This window comes from Chrysemys picta, chromosome 10 (genome assembly GCF_011386835.1).
Source record: "Chrysemys picta bellii isolate R12L10 chromosome 10, ASM1138683v2, whole genome shotgun sequence".
Lineage (NCBI taxonomy): Eukaryota > Metazoa > Chordata > Testudines > Emydidae > Chrysemys > Chrysemys picta.
The window spans coordinates 57927537-57948299 of NC_088800.1; the positions used below are offsets into that span (position 1 = coordinate 57927537).

Below are 20763 nucleotides of genomic sequence, written 5' to 3' on the forward strand. Positions count from 1 at the left end.
ATATTGCATGCACAATGATGGTGGGGAGTCGTGAAAGGGAGATAATTTTAACAAGCTGAAATGACCAGCAAGTCCCTATTAGCGAGGCTGCATAAGGCAATTAGCTGATAATGACAGCTCTGTCCCAGCCAGAACTGGAGTGGCTTCGAGAATTCTTTTGTCTCCTCAGTAATGAGATCAGAGAGTACAGAGGATGGGAGAGTGTGAGTGTGTGTATGTTGGGGGAGGGGGGAAAAGATGTCTAAAAGTTATTTTCTCACACAGTGATAGAGATCTCCAGTTTGGGCTGGAGTGTCATCTTCATTAGCCCTTAGGGGGATGCTCCAGACTTCCTCCCCCACCCCATGGGGGAAGATAGTGTTGGGGAGACTGGATCGGTCCTTGGAAGGGGGAGCCTTTCCTACCTTTCCCACATGGGGTTGGAGAGGCTGATAGGAGTGGACAGAAGGGATGACGTTGCAATTAAGGTATTGGCTGGAGATCTGGGGTCAATTCCAGCTCTGCCACAGACTCCCTGGGCGATCTTGGCCAAGTCACTTGAGGGCCGGATTCACAATGTACATAGACATTGCAACACCTGACCCCTGGGCACCCAAGGGAATTCTCAGTGTCAAGTTAAGTGCCCCAAACAATGACTGGGCAGAGTTTGGTACCTGAGAATGGGATCCTCAGAGCCAGTAAGCTGAGTGGGGCACTGTGTTGCCCCTCCATCTCTCAGCAACCCGCATCAGGCCCTCCGGCCATAGGTGTGCTCAGAGCATGCCTGCAGGATCAGGCCCTGCTGATGAGACAGGCTAGGGCCCCGGAGTTTGGGCTGCAGCTTGTGCTGGCGCGCTGAGCAGCTCATTAATGGTGGTGGCAGGATTTAGGCAGCCTTGTGCACACCCACTAGCAGAAACTCGGGTGCCTTGGGTGCCTCCAGGGTCAGGCAGTGGCTGGGCAATGGTGTTTGAGAATTTCAGTAGCGCCAAAATGTTGGACTTTAGGTCCCAAAGTTGCTCTGTGCCTCAGTTTCCCCTCCCTTTGTCTATAGTAAGCTCTTTGGGGTAGTCCTGGCTCTTACTATGTGTACATACAGTGCCTAGCACCATGGAGCCGAAGTGTAGAATTACTGACCTAACTCCCCGAAGAGCTTGGGTCCTCCTAGCTCGTACAAATCCAGAGGGCTGCCACCCCTTGAGTCAGGCCTGCCATTCCAGAGGGTCTGGATCTTGCATTTCCAGGCACATGGGCGTAGCACTTTCCTCTCTGCCTTCGAGGACTGCACACAACAGCTCAGCTGCTGTTCTGGAGAAGGGAGGATTACCTGTGGTTCCAGGATACATTGTCACAGACAATCTTCCACCGCTGTGTGCAGTCACCCGAAGAGCTCCTGGCTGGCAGCTAACAGATAGCCAATCTGTTTATCAGGGCTTGGATTGGCCAGGTGCCTCCCTCCAATCACTGGTGAATGTGGGAGTGGCCCCCTGGCAGCCTTCCTTCCCCAGCCCGGTCAGTACTCACAGCCTTCTGGAACCCCCTCAGCCCAAAGCCAGAGGGGAGAATGCAGGAGCGGGCTCTGTAAGAAAAGCTGCCAGATCTAAGGCTTTAACTCACAGTGTCCTGCAGCCAGCTCAGCTCCACAGCTCTTCCTCCAGCCCAGTACAACAAGCCCCTCTTGGGAGACTGGCTCTTCCTAATTTCTCCAGGCCAGGTGCTCTCCCTTGTTGTGCAGCTGTTAACCCCTTCCTTGCCTGGATCCCAACACCCTTCCCCTAGGGCAGGGGTCAGCAACGTTCGGAACACGGCTCGCCAGGGTAAGCACCCTGGCGGGCCGGGCCAGTTTTATTTACCTGCTGACGTGGCAGGTTCGGCTGATCGCGGTTCGCAGTCCCGGGCCAATGGGGGCGGCGAGAAGCGGCGCGGGCGAGCAATGTGCTGGCCGCGGCTTCTTGCCGCCCCCATTGGCCCGGGACGGCGAACCGCGGCCAGTGGGGGCCGCGATCGGCCAAACCTGCCGCATCAGCAGGTAAATAAAACTGGCCCGGCCCGCCCGGGTGCTTACCCTAGCGAGCTGCATGCCGAACGTTGCCGACCCTGCCCTAGGGCCTGGGCTACACTACAAAGTCTTATCAGCAGGACTTGTCTTGCCGGACAGCCTTGCTTGCATCCACTCTCAATTACAAGTCCTGCCAATAAAACCCTGCCCTTCTGCTGGTGAATTTAGACCAGTTCCCCAAGCAACATAGGCCCTTTACCACTACTGTTCTACCAGCACGATGCCTGTGTGGATACTGAAGTACAGGTACTACTACAAGGAGTCCTCCAGCAACAATCCCACTGCAGTCCCCATGGCAGGGATCACTGGTCAAATGTTTGAACTCGGCTGCCCAGGGGTCACGGTGCCTGGAGCCCGCCCACCCCCCAGTGTGTTTTGAAAACACCTCTTTTCCTGCCAGTGCTAGCACACCTTTACTACTGCACAGATATGGTTCCAGGAAAAACTCCAGCTAAACCTCATTCTGCAGCCCTGGATGTTTTCATCCCATGGGGGGAAGGAGCAGTGCAGACCCAGCTGTGGGATTCACGCAGGAATAAAGATGTCTATTGCAATATTGCAAAGGAGATGCAGAAGCAGGGGTATGACAGGACGAGTCCTGTTGCTGGGCAAAGGAGAAAGAGCTACGTCAGGCTTATCAAAGGGCAAAGAACAGTGACAAAAAGTCTGGTACCATCTCCCAGACCTGCTGCTATCACGTGACACTCATTGCCGCACGGAGGGAGGATCCCACCACCAGGTGTTGTGCAAAACACAACATGCAGCGGTAACAACAGGACTATTTGGCTCACTGAGATCCAGGCTACTCATGAGGCATCTCCACCGGCCCTACAGTCTGCCAAAGGCACTCTCCACGGTCACCCTGCCCCTGCTCAGGTGACAGTTATATCTTTCCTCGCTGCTGTCCAGGTGCCCGGTGGATGGCTCCATGAGCCAGGGAAGCAAAGGGGAGGCTGGCTCCCTGGGAATCACAGTAGGCATTGAAACCCCACAGATGGGAATGTGCTGGTCTGGGAAGAATGTCCCTGCATGCGGCTTGTCAGAAAGTCCTGTGTTCCTAAATACATGAGCGTCCCGGACCTTTCCTGACCACCCAATGCTAAGAGCAGTGAAACAGCCCCAGGGAGCCGCCAACACTTACGTAGAAAGGGAGACGTCTCCCCTTCTGTTTATGTGCCCAGAGGCAAGGTGGGGAGGGGGGTTTCCCATCTGTTGTCCCATCCAAGTTCAGGAAGCCCACTTCAGTGATTCCACCTATTATCTCCTGCACACTGACCAGTCACAATGCTGTGCAGCAGGAGGTGCTTGGTGTCCTTGTACACCTGGATGATGACTGCCCCCACTGCAGACTTTCCAATACCAAACTGGTGCCCACCGACCAATAGCAATCTGGGGTTGCCAGCTTCCAGAGCATGATGGCCACTTATTTCTCCAGTCAGAGCAGTGTTTATGTTGGTGTTCCTATAGTGCACCCAGCGCCAGGAACGTGGCTTTCATAGACAAAACTTCTGCTGATCAACCCAGATTTGCCTAATGATCCGGTGCCACCATTTGGCGCTCATTTCATGGGTCCGAACCATCACTCCATTGTCAGGAGCGCCAGAAGCTCCCTAGAAGGAGGGGGCCATCGGTGCACAGACCATGGCCCCTCCTCCACTCGGCCTCTTCCCTGAGGCCCCGCCCTCACTCCGCCTCTTCCCACCCCTGCTCCGCCTCTTCCCCCTGAGGCCCAGCCCACTGCTCACTCCTCTCTGCCCCCTGACCCCCATCGCTTACCCTCAAGGCTCCCTGGCCCCCTGTGTTCAGGTGCCCCTGTCCATTGCATACATCTGGTTAGTGAATGCCTACAGTGCCTGGTCACTTTCATTCACTGTCTGTAACGTTCACACCTCCTCAGCATTCGCCATTTCCCTGCTGCATGGGTAGCCAGGATGGTAGCTGTTGTGGTTCTGCAAATACAAAAGCAGGAGCTGCCCTGTCTCTAAAACAGACAAGAGCGCTCCACCAAGCCATTCAGCATCCCTGTTTCCAATGGCAAGATAGTGGAGAGGTTGCAAAATGGTGTGAAAACAAGCAGATTATGGGACTGACCATAGGCAATGGTGGGAATTTGATCCCAAACCAAGAGTGGCTCTGGTCTACCATAATGCATGGCAAAATATCTCCCACAAGGCAATGTACTGGAGAGTTGTGCAGGGATGCTGGGATGGCTACCCACCATGCCACACAGTCTTTTGCCGGTACAGCCTGACACTGCAAGCAGGGCTGGCTTTAGCAGGTGCGGGGCCCCACGCCGGGTTGTGAATTGTCTCGCGCCCCCCCGCTCCAGCCCCCCCCGGCCACTCCCCCTCCCTGCCCCATTGGATCCCTCCCCAAATCCCCGTCCTAGCCCCGCCCCCAGCCCCGCCCCTCACTGCCCCATTGGATCCCTCCCCAAATCCCCACCCTGGCCCCACCTCTTCCTCAAGCACACAGCATTCCTCCTCCTCACCCCTTCCTCCCAGGCTTGCGTGATCAGCTGTATGGCGGACACAGCTTTTTTTTTTTTTTCCCCCCCTCACTCCGCCGGCAGCCCCAGACGTTGCGGGGCCCTCATTCACCATTCGGGGAATCGGCCGAATCGGCTTAAAGCCGGCCCTGACTGCAAGAAGGCAGCCAGACCTGAAAGCCCTCTGCCAAAAGAGCTGTGTCGGTAGCAGTCCGCTGGCAGGACTTTTGCCAGTGAGACGTTCTAGTGTAGACAAGCCTGACGTGAGCAAAGGGTTAAGAACCCCCCTGTAGCCATGGTGCAAGAGTCCCCGTTGGAGAGGATGATGGGATTTGTGGTGACTGTATTGTAGCTGTCCTGGATTTCAACCCTGACACGGTTACTGGGAAGACACAGGGCCTGACTCTCAGTAACTGCACTAGGGGCAGGAACTAGGGGGCAAACATTAAGCCACCTTTGTGCTCCTGGTATTCTGGGGCCACACAGAGCCTGCTACTGGCTACTCCAATTTACACCCTGCTTCTCATGGTCCCTGCAGGCTGTGGGGAGCAGAGAATAGCTGTAGTGCAGTACTGTGAGGGCAGATGGGCCATGGTAAAGTCCTTAGGCCAGTTCTACAGTGGCCTGAGAGTAGGGTTACCATATTTCAGCAAGCAAAAAAGAGGACGGGAGGAGCCCCGCCCTAGCCCCTCCCACTTCCCGCCCCCCCAGAACCCCCAACCCTCCCCCCGTTCCTAGTCCCCTGACTGCCCCCTCCTGGGACCCCTGCCTCTAACTGCCCCCCAGGACTCCACTCCCTATCTAAGCCTCCCTGCCTCTTGTCCCCTGACTGCCCCAACCCTTATCCACACCCCAACCCCCTGACAGCCCCCCCCAGAACTCCCAACCCATCTAAACCCCTCTGCTCCCTGTCCCCTGACTGCTCTGATCCCTCTCCGCACTCCTGCCCCCTGACAGCCCCCCCCAGAACTCCCAACCCATCTAAACCCCTCTGCTCCCTGTCCCCTGACTGCTCCAATCCCTCTCCCCACTCCTGCCCCCTGACAGCTCCCCCCCAGAACTCCCATCCCCCCATCCCCCTGCTCCTTGTCCCCTGACTGCCCCCTCCTGGGACCCCTGCTCCTAACTGCCCTCCAGAACCCCACCCCCTACCTGTACCCTGACTGCCCAAAACTTTCTCCACTCCCCCCAAAAAGGCCCCCCCCCGTTTCTTGACTGCCCCCTCCAGAACCTCCCTGCCCCTTCTCCTGCCCCCTGGCCCCCTTACCCTGCTTCTCAGAACAGGGTGTTGGGCTCTGTGCGAGCCGAGCCGGACACGTGGCTGCGCTCCCCAGCACAACAAAACCCGGTCCCTGGCCCTGCACAGTGCTGCTGGACCGGGCTGCAGGGGAGAGCTGCCGGCTCAGAATGCAGGGCGGATCCGGCTCCTCTACAGCTGCTCCGGAGTCCAGCCCGGGACTTTCCTGCAGCCCTCCCAGCTGCTCGCTCTGCTCTGCCGGGGGAGGGGGGAAATCCCGGACATTTTGAGTGCTTTACAAATTCCCCCCGGACGCTATTTTTAGAACAAAAAGGAGGACATGTCCGGGTAAATCCGGACGAATGGTAACCCTACCTGAGAGGCCTTCTGCATATGGTATTCTCAGGGTCCCATTTCCCTCACTCTGAGGGCAGGGTGGGGTAAAGGGGCCTTGACATAACTGAGAATCAGGATCTCACAGCTTAGGGGTAGAAGAGCGAGAAACCAGCCTGGAAAACAATCCCTCCAGTGCCCTGTTTGTGACACAGAGATCATTCGTGGCTGACAGAGAAAGTGTGCTCTATCTGTGCCCAACAGGAATTCTGCCTGGATAGAAAAATACAAAAGCAGCCCTGAGCTCCCTCACTGGTGTGTGGGTTTCTGAAAGAAAGAGATTGTGTCATTCATGATCATATTGTACTGTGGGAACAGCAAACCGAGGGGATGCACATTAGCACAGGCCTTGTTCTACCAAACAGGAGCATAGTAAATCTAACCAGCTTGTGGGATAACACAGGACAGTGGAGCTGTGTGCACTGCAAGGTATCTTCCGTCAGCCCCATGCTACGCAAGACACTGGTTGCACAGGAGGCAGAAATGCAGCCAGGGAAATATACCAGCATGTGTGTGCAGTGGATGTCTCTGACTCTATGACATGGAGGTGCCAATATAATAAATGCCATGGGTCTGATAATCCTTTCACTTACCTGGGTGTAACTCAGGAGTGGCTCCAAACCCAACAGAGTTATAGGAGGAGAATCAGGCCCATAGAGTTCAGTGGAGTCATTCCTGATTTATGCCAGTGTAAACAAATGAACAGTCAGGTCTAAAAGCTTCCCTGTGTTGTGTGGTCTCGGCTTGTGCCCAATATAAAGATGCCCAAATCACAACCCACTGGGACCCCGGCAGCCTGAGCACCGAGGACAAAGACTGGGGTAAAGCCCAGCCCCCCAACTCCTGTGTGCCTGTGCCATGGGCATGTTTCTGCATGTGCCCTTTAAGTGCAAGGTGCACAGAAATCACAGTGCTGCCTGTGGCACTACACACCCCAAAGGGAACCCGGCAATCCCCCTACCTACTCACTGGCCCTGGGACAATTGCTGCAAAGAGCAGTTCCCAGCCTGCACAGGCACCATGACTCCAGTCACTGCTAGTGGAGCTGCACACCCCCACTGTGCACATCACGGAGCCCTGGGCTAGCAGGTTTTGTTCTGAGCTCTTTGCGAGCACAAACTGCTGCCTGGCTTACAAGGGGAAAGGAGTCCGATGTCTTAGGCACAGGCAGATTTCCCTGTTCAATGGCGACTATTAAAACATAGCCAGAAAATATCACTGCTGGGAGAACTTCCTAGTACCATTCCCCACCTGAGCAGTGCCAGACAGGCAATCGGATGAGGGGGCAGGGCACTGGCACAGACAATGGTGAGAGGAGAATATGACCCCAATTAAGTATGTCGTTCAGTCCAGTGGTAGGTAGACCTGGTGCATTAACTCGCTCCCAATGTGCGCCGTACTGAGAACGTTAACACGTGTGACCTTTCTGCCACGTGTTTCAATGGTAGGCGGGGCCAGGTGCCACAGGAACACTCCTTCACTCACCCTTCCCACGGAACGAAACACTTGGCTCAAGCTCCCACCAGATAAACATTTGCATGGAAGGTCTGGGACTTAGGACATACAATGAAAGACCCTGGCTTCCCAAGCTGGGGTATCCCACCTCCAGGAGCACTGTATCAAAAGCCAACCTCTTAGATGTATATAGCCCCAGTGCTACAGCACTTGAGCACCTCACATCTCTAGGGTATTTATCCTCACAACACCGCTGTGAATTAGAAGGGTTATTTTCTCCATTTTAGACATTGAGGCCCAGATCCTCAAAGGAATGGAGGCCCCTCAGAGTATATGCAACAAAGTCCATGGTAGAGCTGGAATCGGACCCAGGTCTGGCTCACCATGTAGGCAGAAATGTAGTCTGCTGCTACGTTCCCCCACAAAAGTGGCTACAGTATTCAGGAGTCTCGGACGGGAAGTGAGAATGAGCAGTATCTCACTGAAACTGCAAGGGGGACGTAGGTATGGAGAATGAAGTCACTTAGATGGAATTTGGTCAGAAAAATTGTGTTAATGACACGCACCCCTGGCCACGAAAAAAAACATTGTCCCATCAGAAAACAAGAGCAATGACTTCAGGTCCTGCAGCATCGCGACAGTGAGATGCGGTGTTCTGGAGCATTGCCGTAGAACCCGGTAGGGTTTTGTTTGTTCAGTAATGACTGAGTTGTATCAGCTTTTCTTGGTGCTCATGACCCTACTCTCTGAGCAGCACAGTCGTGCAGTTAGCCTCACAACACGCTCAGGAGTAGGGAAGTATTAGCCCCATCACAAATGGGAAACTAGCACAGGGAGATTAAAAGCCCAATGCTACGTTCAGTGGAATCGTTAGGCAATTAGCCATTGACTTCAATGTGTATTCATTCCCACGGACTGCCTGCTGCTGGGAATAGACCCAAGCCCTCCTGACTGTCAGTCCAACGCCTTAACCAGAAGACCGTCCTTCTTCCTGACTCAGTCAGCTACTGAACACACCTGACATTGGTTTGCTTACAAAAGCTGACATCACAACACTGGAGGGTACAGTGTGGTTAGTGGCAAAGCTTGAAACTGCGCTTAAAAATAACAGCATTGAACGCATCGATCCTATTCCTCTGCATAGTGTTTTGCAAGTCAGTCTTGGGTTTGTTTTTCCCACTCTCCCCCAAACACACAGTTTCGAATTTAGACATCAGAGGTCACACTGGTTTAAAAAAAATTAGTTTGGTGCTTTCAAAGACACGGCAACCTGCTTTACCCTAATTACCAACCTCTGTGGATGGAGACACAACATCAACCAAGGGTGTGCTGAGTCAATACACAGTGAGAACCTGGGAAAACCATTCCAGAAGGTGTGTTCCATGGGAAATACACCATTCCACAGGAGGCTAGAAGGACTCTCAGCCCTCGCACTTGTGTATGGAGAGTGCAGGTAACAACTTTTCTGGGAATTAAAATATATTCTTATTTCAATTCCCTCCTGTCGAATGATGTATTTCCCGTGGAACACGCCTTCTGGAATGGCTTTCTCAGGTTCACACTGTGTATTGACTCAGCACACCCTTGGCTGATGTTGTCTCTCCATCCACAGAGCTTGGTAAGGTCCAGTGAGAGGACCTTAGTCTGGGCAGGTTCCTTCAGAAATTAAACAGAGCAAAGTTTATTTCAGTTTAACTTAAAAAAGGAATCTGTCTCCAAACAATAAACCACATCGTGGTGGAATTGCCGCTGCAAAGTGGGATACCAAAGACACGGCAGTTTCTCACAAGTGGGTTTGCATTTTGGAAACGGGGAATTTCCTTTTGATTTGTATTGGGGACAGCGGGTGTAAACCTGCAGCTTGTGTAAATTGGCAGAGCTCCCTTGACCTCAATATAGCTCCGCTGACTTCAACAGAGCTATGCCAATGTTCACAGCACGAGTACTGAGAACTTGCTTGGCTCTGCTGCCAAGTCGAAGGTTAAGAAGGTCCCTGGGTGAAATTCACTCCTGCACAGAGGATCAACACAAGCCCTTTAACCGCTGAAGCCAATGCACACAATGGAATAATGGCAGGCTGCTACTTCTCCTAGATGGATCTGTCGGTGTTTATCTCCCAACAAACCCCTTTGGCCACCCTCCCTGTTACTTTAGTAGGGACACCACTGCTCCTCTCTTATGCATGTGTAGGGGACATACTGCAAGGAGATCATAGGATATAATGGGCTCAGAACAGGTGGAGAACTGGGGGGACTGGGGGAAATCATGACAAATTTCAAGATTGTGTCATTTTAAAAAAAATCGATTAATTTCATTTTTTGAAAAATATGTTTTTACAAATTCTTTATTGAAATATGATGTTTCCACTTCAAGTTTATCATTTTCCATTTTGACAAATGTTTCAAAAAAATCCCACCAGGTGAAGCCAAAAAAATAATCGCTGAAAAATAATTTCAATGTTTAAGAAGGTTTTTTGAAGATATCTTATTTCAAAAACGAAAAAACCATAAAGGAAGATTTTTGATAATTTCAATCGAAATGTTGCGGGGGGAAAAAAATCAAGGTAGAAAGACAGGCACTTTTCAACAGGAATCCCTTTTGTTCAAAAAGGATGTTGCCTAGAGCTTGTTTGGTCATTTACACCTACACAAAATGAGCATGGGACGCTACCACACCTGTGCTAGGGCTTTACAGCCACTTTGGGCAGGTGGCAGGGATAACAGCAGGCACGTGGCAGAGGCGGCAGACCCAGGTGAGACATCTCTTACCATCCTTAGCTCACTTAAGGCACTGGCAGCCCTCAGATAAGATTTTTTTAAGAGTCTTTTTAAAACTTTATATGAAGAAAATAAGATGAGCCCAGGTATGGTAACCAACGTAGATTGCAAGCAAACATTCTGCCAGGAACCAGGACCTGCAGCAGAGCTAGTGTCCGGCAGCCTCGTCAATACAGCTGCCTAATTAGCCTTGCAACCTGACTGGCTGCTGAGACCAGCTTCTGGCTCATAAGTCAGCAACAGCAGCAGCTCGCTGGCTTCTCAATGCACATGCCCATCACTGTGCCTGGGCCACCTTGTTCCTGTCACTCTTACCTTGCACCTAGTCTTGCCTCAGTCCCGTCCCTGCCTTGAACCCTTCCTTACCTGATTCCCCTGCTTACTCCAGTTCCTGACCTCCGGTTTTGACCCGGGCTCTGGTGACTGACTATGGCTCTGATTCTGGCCACTAGACCTCATCCTGGTCAGCTGACACATTCACCTTTTCCAGACCAGGAAACAACAATGATGGGCACCAATATTAGAACCTCTATCATCCACCTTCTCCACCAGAGAAAGAAGTTACAGATCAGAGCTACTGCTGCATTGAGCGAGACAGCCCTGAGAGGACAGTGAAGCAACTGGTAATGAAATTCCCCCCACAGACTGCGTTGCTATAATCACTCTGCAGACACACAGCTCCAAGGATTTCATTTGTTGTTCCCAGCAATTGCTCTTGCAGTGAAAATATTAAAACAAAATAATTCTTCATCTCGACTATATTACTGTAAGCAGAGGGGTAGGCAGAGAATGCAATCTCAGGATGATAGCACCCAAAATACTATTCTGCTTACATTTTAAATCACCTCTGATCTCCACATCAGCACATTCAGATCTGGGGTTATAAATAAATAAAAAAGTCTCAAATAAAGCATAGGAAGGGGAAGGGAATAAGCCAGGTTGGGGAAGGCTGGATGGACTGACCGGGAACATATCCTGCCTGTAGGAGCCACAAAGACAAGACTGTGGTTTGAGTTACAGCCAACTAAGGTCACTTTGCTTCTAAAGAGGGCATTCACATGAGAGCTTCATGTGCTTTAACCAGTATATATTAATTTCACTCCTTTAGTTGATTCACCTGAACTTGCTGTGTTGATGATCTGTAAGATGCATAGCAGATGAAAGATAGGGGACAGGGATATATAATGTACGAGCAAATGACGATAGTAAAGGTTTGGCGCAGCTTGGTTAGTTACATGTGTTCAGTCTGGCCAGCTGCAGTCATTGAAGAAATCAGGAGACAGCCCAACCTCCTCCCTCTCCACAAAAAGTCAAGAGAGATGATTTTTAAGCTGGAGATTTAAAAATACTCTTTGGGTTCTTTTCCTTTTCCTTCTGGTATCTGAGCTAGTAGGCTGCACTAGGGCCACCATTTCCAGTTCCCCCCCGCCCATTATGGCTAGAAGCTTACCTTTTATTTAAGGAAAGCTGACAGCTCTATGCAATGTCTTGCTTCCAGGAGCCGGGGCTTTAAGAAAAAAGTTGGCAACACTGAACTGGGAGTAGAGGGACAGTGTGGGATGGGGGTGGGGTAGAAATTGAAAGGGAGTGGGAATAAGGAGGAAGAGGAAGCTCTTCACTGGCCTGGCCATGAGGATTTGGTAGCCCGCACCTGGCAGAGCAGTGCCTTAAGATTCACTCTTAGAGCTGGTCAGAACATTTCCCCACAAAAGATTTCAATTATCTTTTTCCATTTTCTTTGGCTTCTTCGGGGGGGGGGTCCCAGAAAAACCAAAAAGAAAGAAAAGTTTTGATTTTCAGCAACCCAAAGTTAGAAATGTAAACTCAGTTGTTGAACACACAAAAAGTTGGGGGTAGGGAGGTGTTTCAAAGTTTCTATGAAAACCTGAACATTTGCACCAAAAGGACAATTTTTCATCACAATTTCCGCTGTGTGCCAAAAGCTATTTTTAATTAAAGAAACAAAAAACCAAAGTTTAATTATTGGCTCAAACCAAAAGGCAGCCAAAATTCACAAACATGATTCACAAGAGGTGATTTGACTAGCACTAGCAGCAGCTGAATGCCAGCACTCAATCCGTAGAGGCTGAACTACTCACGACATGACATGCAACTGCTACATTATTATCTGGGGAAATGGTTAGGTATAAATTGTAACTGTTCAACAAGAGGCTGGAAATGTGACCATCCCCTTAGCTGCGCCAGCTCCTGCTTTTACTCACTTGCCATTACAACAGTTCAGCACAAACTTTGCCGCAAGTGATTAAACCTCCACTTAGCGCTTGAGTGGACAAGGAAAAGTCACGTTCCAGATGGGATTCCCTGTGAACGCAGACGTCTTAAGGAAGCAATGGTGCGAGGTCACACACCACAGTGTCCTCTGGATGCAGAGGGAAGAGAATTATACTGGGAGTGCAGCCAGAAAGGGAGTCTTCCAACTGCAGGAGGCTTACACAGACTGGAAGGCGTTAGGAGGCTGAATAGTAATAATGACAAATAAATAGAGCTGTAAAGAGACTCTCCCACAATTCCAAAGCAGGGGTAAATGCAGCAGAGTGATGTTAACCAGGGGAAGGCACATGAGTAACACAGCATGGAGTCCATTTAAGGACTGTATGGAATGTCTAGGTAAGGAATTAGCTCTGCCATTTCCTTCAGCTCCCATGGAGAATCCAACGGCTATATGGATATATTAAAAAAAACCCAAACCCAACAAAAAGCAAAACAGCCACTCACCCATAGCACAGAACTTCGTGTAAACAAGTGCTTGCTGATTGGGTAGGGTTTGCTCTCTCTTTACTTCTCCTTATCTCAGGCATCAATAAACCACCTCCAGATTGAGCTAATGATTTTGATGATCAAGTAGTTTGTCTAAAATAAATGTCTTCCGGAACTGTGGCTCTACCATCTGGTGAAGGGGTGGGGGAGAGACCAGAAACATGGGGTGAAAATTCTGAATGAGTATTTCCAAGAATACAGGTTCCCGGTGGTACAGTCAGCCTCTGTCAAACAGGCAGTAAGATTGTTTCAATTACATGTTAACAGGAGCTAAGGTCACACTCAGACCTGTTTGCAAGCCTGCAGGCTCCTGTGCTTGTACAATAGAGCTTCCCAGTTGGTTCCCCAATGGAGTGGTCAGTTGCAGGAGGATTGTTTGGGGCCTGCAGAGAGTTAGGAGACATGAGATCTCATTCTCTTATTGCATATGATACACCAGTTCTACACTACTGATGTCAATGGAGTTGCTTCAGTTACACCAATGTGAAAGGAGAATCAGGCCCATAAATTCCAAGAATTTTTCTATATAGTGCGGCATGGGTGTGACAATCACAAAAAAAGGAGGCCAGCCAGTTACAAACAGAAAGCAGAGGGTTCCCGCCCTACTGTCACTAACCCCCGTGCATCCCCAGTGAATCCAGTCCTTGAACTGAGACGCTATGGCTGGTGGTCTCTGGGGCTGAAGCCCCCCTGTACCGCTCCCCATGTAAGTTTCCTGTCTCCCACCATGGCCAGTAGCTCCGAGGTCATAGCAGACATGCAGGGCCAGATGCTTAGTTGTGATGTGGTCCTGGGCCATGATTAAGACCCCCAGGAACTACGGTCTTGCAAATAAATAAGGGCAGTTTTGGACCATTCCTCTAGTGCACAGTGGCCCGAAAGCCAGTTCAGCCAGCCATGGGAAGAATGCTGTATCATATAGGGCAGGGCTTTCTATGCTACCTCTGTCGCTGGGGTCAGTTTAGGGAGTTGTGACTTGGGAAAAGGGATGTGTCTGGGGCATCCCTGTGCCCAGCGATTGCTGGTGCTGTAACGGCTGCTTGGGGCTCTTGGCAGCTGGCACAACTTAGAGCTCCCTTCATGGGGGCCTGGCCTGGCCCAGCCCAGACTGGGTCACTGTCACAGGAGCGCAACAGAAGATCCTTTAATCAAAAATTCAATGTCAAATTTTGATTTTTTGTTGAAAAAAACGACCCCCCCAATTTCAATTTTTGATGGGGAAAAAAAATTGAGGAAACCAGGTATTTCCCCCTGGCGAGTTTCACTTCATCAAGCCCCTGTGCACCACCCCAATTTTCCACAGGACAGAAATATTTCCATCAGCCTTAAGGACAGGCGTCTGTCACTGCTGTGTGGGCAGCGTTGCTGCTGGCCGCACGCTGGCTTTCATATGCACCTGTCACTTCTGCTGCTGAGCAACAAGCCAGCCTGGATTGGATGCATCACTTCAGCAAGGGGTGCAAATTGGCTTGTTTCTCCCGCAGGAAGCGCACGGAGCTCTCTCAGCCGGCGATCTCTAGTGCCTTTCTCAGGCTCTCGCCAAGGAAATGTCACGCTGGCAAATAGTGCACTAACCCTGGTGAGTGCACTCCTAAGCACTAGTGAAGTGTGCGCAAGGTCAGCATCCCAGCACCATCTCACCAATGCACCCCCCGTGCTATGTCTCCATGTCTCCAGGAAGACTTCTCATGTGGATTGGAGCATTCCAAGATGCATTGTTCCCCAAGTGTTTCCTGATCAGGTACTTAACCTGGCGAATTCCTTCCTAAAGAAGCTGACCAAATGCCTCACAAAGCTTACTTAGAAACCAAGCCAGTATACAGCCCATATTCTTAACCTCAAGTAGAAAATGATATATATGTACAAATAGGATGAATAGATATAGTAGATCATAACCTTTACGGAGATATGTTACATGGCACAGGCAGCACAAAACATACTCCAGTTATGTCATATATACATTTATAAGCACCCCCCCATAAAGCTTATGGGGTACACTGTCACAGGGGGGAAGAGGGGGATTAATGTCAGGCTGTCCCCCTCTCCCCTGCTCCTGCCCCCCACTTACCCCATCTCTATTGAGCAGGGGGATGACACAACAGGGCTCAGGACAGAGGGAGCTTGCTGGCAGCAGCTGCTGTCTCAACTTGCTGATCTACTTAAAAAGGCAATGTACTTAGAGTGGGGTCAGCGTACTTAAAGGGGCAATGCACATCTCTCTCACACACAGGGTGTGTGTCTCTGTCTCTATCTGCCATGCTGTCTCCCCTCCCTCCATTTGTGCTGCCTTGTAGAGTGTGAGGCTACACTAACAACAATGTGTTAACCCTTGAGGGCTCAACCGAGTGCTAGTTCATCATTTAGCAGTAAGGCATTCCCCGGGAAATATCCCATCCTCTGACTCCACCACCTCAACCAAGCTTCACAATCATCATTGCTGTGTATGGTACTAAATTGTTCATTTAAAACTTATACTGTGTGTGTATATATATATATATATATATATATATATATATATATATATATATATATATATAATAGTCTTTTCTCTGGTGAAAAAAATTTCCCTGGAACCTAACCCCCCCCATTTACATTCATTCTTATGGGGAAATTGGATTCGCTTAACATTGTTTCACGTAAAGTTGCATTTTTCAGGAACATAACTACAACGTTAAGCGGGGAGTTACTGTATTTCTGAATGGCTCATCATATCACCCTTTGCCATAGGGGCTGGAATTCTTAACATCCTCTCTGTGCAGTTTACTCACTTCCATAGGGATTCCTTAGCTATGTGTGCAAACACCTCCGCACAATACGTCAGGCTTAAACATCTGCATGAACGCACTCATCATGTAACACAATGCTGCAACTCCCCCAATTCCCCTGACGGCTTAATGTGCCAACAAGATCCGGCTCCCTTTCATGGCTTCACACCATTTGTAAATCTCAACATGTTCAGGCTGTTAGCCACTTGACATGTCTTTCACACCCCTAGGCACATGGAGACACATGTCAGAGACTATCCTATTAGCAGGGTGTTAACACACGTCAAAGGCTTGTCTCTGCCCCTTTATTTCACAAGACTATCTACTAAAAATGCCCTTCAGAGTTCACACAAATGAAGCATCAGGACAGAGCCCTGCTGAGATGTACCGCTGGGCTCTAGGAGGTACACTCAATTGTAACCTTAAGAGTTTGGGAGGGGGGCAAGACAGCAGTATGATGAGGGTGACAAAAGTGCCAGAGAAAGAGCATTTGTTCTATTGCTTGTTTTATATTGTACAGAGATTCTTCTACCATTTTCAAGAGATGGGAGCAGAGTGGACCCCCCACCCCAGTCTGAAGCCCCCAGTGATGTAAGGCCCCAATTCAGTTGTCTATCCCTACTCAGAAAGGCACTGCTGTGCTTAAATGGTTTGCTCTACAGGGATGGATTTAAGTCAGTTCTTCAATGTTTTGCTGAATTTGGGGCTAGGAGAGTTCAGACTGGGAGTAGAGGGGGATATCATGTTCATGGCACTACATTAGATAATAAAACACCCTTGCTGGATGGTGACAACGTAACACTGTGCTATTTCTTAGAATTCACCAGAACCCCAAAAACAGAATGAGACAAAACAGGCTGCTCCTTAAAATAGAGTGACACAATTCACCTCACCTTCTTTTAATCTAGGTAGTCTGCAGACTGCCTCTGATCATACACTTCCCTACAGAGTCCCCTGCCTGCAAGCAGGACCAGGAAAAAAAACCCTGCATTTTAAGTAGTTTTCAATATACCACACAGGAGGGGACTAACAAATCTGCTATATTCTGGGTTCTGTTCCTGGTCCTGGATTCCAACTATGTGACTCAAAGATCTCTCTTGATGAGTGGAACCAGAACACGTAATCCAAACAGCCTCGGCCTTTCAGGTAGTTCTGATTTGATTTCAGAGAATTCTTCTGGCGCAACCAAGACACAAAAACATTCAGAATAGGGAGCAAAAGGGAAGAAATATCCAAATTCACTCTCAGTTTGTTCACATTTATACACACTGGGCCCTATTGTGGGGGGTAAGTGAGAACAGAATTTGGCTAATTAGAAAAATCTATCATCAAAATCTCCAGATTATAAACAATATGTCGAATCCTTATTGATTTGTATATGGTGCAGTAATATAAGCCAGGTCACAGTATATAATGCAAGAAGAAAATGGCATACAGAGTATAGCTAAGGAGTAATAATTAGGATTTCTGACTTACATCATAATACAGGATAACAAATGTATAAACATTCTATATTCAATTATTCTTAATCAGGTTTATCGGATTCCTTTCCTGTTGAGGGCAGCAAAATAGAGCAACATAAAAAATGACTCTAAATTCAGTTCAGTTTGTTACAATCTGCAAAATGGTTCTTTTTATAAAGCCGCCAGATGTGCTCCAAATCAGGCCATTTTCAAACAAAAAATATTTGCATTATAGGCCTGTGGCAATTCCCATGTTTGCATGTGTCTGATGCAAAGAGTAAATGACACTGAAATGTGCTGAAAAGCTAATGTGAAATCAGCCAATCCAAACTTGCGACAGCGCTCCCATTTCAATGCCATGGAAAGCTGTTCACCAGTTGTGTGCAACAGAGACTTGTGGCTACACAGGGAAGGAGTAAAGCCCTAGGGTGCAATTTTCAAAGCTGAAGAAGGGACTTGGGGCCAAATTTTCAAAGGTCTTTAGGCTCCTAAATACCTTTGAAAATCTTCCCCTTGGATACTCAGTTCCCACTGATTTTAATTCAATGGATGGGAACTGTCTACCAAATGAAAAGGCTAATTAGAGACAAAGGATGATGTTGTGATTGAGGCGCTGGGCTAGGACTCAGGAGACCTGGGTTCAGTTCTGGGCACTGTCACAAATTTTGGGGCTGATTTTCAAAGGCATAAATGGGAGCTAGGATGACAGTCCAGAGGGAGTCTGTGCCTTAGTGTCTTTGAAAATTCCCCTCTCTTATTACAGCAGAGTCTAGAGGACACAGTCAGGAACGAACACCCCACTCTGCTAGGCGCTGTACACACACAATGAAAAGACAAGTCCCTGACCCAGGGGATCTTACCATTTGGAGGAACCTTGGCCAAATCATCTAGGGTGGGCTATTCAAATCAGCCTAAGGGAGTTAGGTGCAAGTCCATTGACATGTACTGAGAGTTGGGTATCTAAGGGTACGTCTCCACAGCAGCTGGGAGCATGCTTCCCAGAGTGGGTGGTAGACGGACACGCGCTAGCTCACCTCGAGCTAGTGTGCTAAAAACAGCAGTGTAGCTGCGGCGACACAGGTGGTGGCTGGGACTAGCCACCCAAGTACATACCCAAGGCGTCTGGCAGGTTTGTTCATGGCTAGCTACCCATACTATTTCAGCCACAGTGCTATGTTTAGTGCTAAATCGAGCAGAGCGAACTGACCTACCTTTAGGTTCCTCAGAAAATTCCAGCCTCAATGCTCAGTTCCCCATCAGTCATAATGGGGATAACATGCTTTCCTTGTCCCCACTCTTTGTCTGTCATGTCTCTTTGTCTGTACAGCGCCTAGCACAACGGGGACTTGAGCTTCACTGGGGGCTGTGGTTGCTACCCTGATTCAAATGGGGAACAATCAGGAGATTTACCCACGGTGAGCACGTTTTACAAACAGCAGAAAGTAAAAATAAATAAGAAAAGAAAATGAAGCTCCAGGGAAAAATCTATCCAAACTGACAAGCAGCCCTTTGAATGCGAATGCGAGCTCCAGCACTGCTCATTACAGGGAAAACCAGACACAAACAGCACTGTTTGCCCAATAGATGAAGAGAATGACAGGCGGCTCAGGGGAGATGAAAGGAACAGACAGGAAACTTTCGCTGCAGCCTATGGATGGGTGCAGGGGAGCGGGGTGTCAGGGAACAGCTCTACTGCTACCGGCTCATAAACAAAACCAGCATTAAACAAAACCCTCTGTAGGCAGGGCAGCACCTGCGCGGGCCACTGTCTTAAACCAAAAGGGAATGGCATTGGGGCCGCTGTTCAGCAGCCCAAACCAGGCCTGATCCCAGTGAGGCATCTCCAAACGCCAGGAGCAGCCGTGTGTGACACTGCACAGCGATAAAGGAGATGCTTGGGCTGTGCTATTTGAGTGAGTGAAGGAGGGAGAGGGGGAGCCAGGCAGGGCTAGGGAATGCTGGAGCAAAGGGATAGCTTACCAGGTGCCCAGGCCTGTGGAGGAACCCTGTCTCCTAATACAAGCCCAAAGGGCAGCCAATGAAACAGAAAGGCAGCACATTCACAGCTGACACAAGGGAATCCTGTTAACACAATGCCTTACTGACCTGTGGAACTCACTGCCACAAAATAGAACTCAGGCGAAGAGCTTAGCCGGATGTGAAACAGCATTATACATGTACATGGATAATGAGAATGCCGCACCCCCTCCTCCCCCAGTTACTTTAGATAGGGAAAAGGAGGCGATAGACTCTGCTTTGGAGCATGAGCTACCTGATGGGGGGACAGGAAGAAACATTCCCTATTCCATAATTGTGCATTGGAGGGTTTTACCTCTTCCTCTGATGCAGCTGGTGTTGGCCACTGTCACAGACAGGAGACAGGATTAGAAGGATCTTGGCTCTGATCCAGTCTGGCAGCTCCTATGTTCCTCTGAGCCTGGGTCAAGGGACAGTCCTGGCTTCATGTCTTGCTGGGGAAGAGTGTGGTGGAAGCCTCTGAGATGCCATCACTCTGCATCGGAAAGCAAATGCTCCATGGGCATGTTGGAGGGCAGCATCCCCAGCCACCCTAAAACAGCCTTTCTCTCAAAGCCACCCTCCCCCAACTCCTGTCTGATGGAGCGATGAGACGGTGAGGGGGACAGCATCAGATCTCACAGCTCCCCCTGTCGCAGAGTCCACCTGCCCTCCCTCCCTAGCCAGGTGCTGCCCCCATCCTCCTTGGCACTGGCCCGGCCTTCACTCTCCAAATACAAGAGGAGGCTTGACATGCCCAACTACCCTGTCTGTACTTCCAAAGAGCACTAGACTTCGCCTTCAATCTCAGCGATCTTGCTTTGGGGAGGATCCTGGAGCCAGACGACAGAGGCCTTGCAAGCTGGGGATTGTTTCAAAGGGAGGGTGCTGCTGGCAGAGTTTGTTTGGGGCAGATCCCAGCTGGGGTGTCATATGCTATCAACATCTGGCAGCTGCAACAGGGACATCTGGGGCCAGCTTTGCAGCTGCCCTTTGCTCTGGCTGTGCCATAAGGAGGGTCTCAGTGAATAGCACCAGCACCGAGAGCCAAGTGCAGAACCAACTCTGCCAGCCTCAGGTCCTCCTTGGGGGAAGGGGATGTGGGGTGGGCTGGAGAAGGCGTGGCTGGGGGGGCCCTGCCAATTCTCTTGCAGCCACAACTCCCATGGAAGCCATCGCAGCAAGGGGCTCTGGAGAGGAGGGGGTTCAGGGATGCCCAGCCCTATGCCAGGGTCCAATCCGCCCCTAAGGTTGCCAACCCTCCAGGATTGTCCTGGAGCCTCCAGCAATTAAAGATTAACTTTAAATTAAAGATTATGTCATGTGGTGAAACCAGAATTGGCAACCCTACGC

The 20763-nt window shown here is 50.0% G+C and overlaps 1 protein-coding gene across 3 annotated transcripts in view; it reads right to left on the bottom strand.

Annotated features, from left to right (window-relative positions):
• SEPTIN12 (septin 12) overlaps nt 1–20763 on the bottom strand; it is a 206035-nt gene that overhangs the window by 80183 nt on the left and 105089 nt on the right. Inside the window, exon 1 of one of the 3 annotated variants that reach the window (XM_065558747.1) lies at nt 19727–19866. The exons of the other annotated variants lie outside the window; for them this stretch is intronic. The gene's annotated coding sequence lies outside the window, so the exon portion shown is untranslated. Of the gene's footprint in view, nt 1–19726; nt 19867–20763 lie in introns of those variants that run through there. 3 annotated transcript variants of the gene reach the window in all.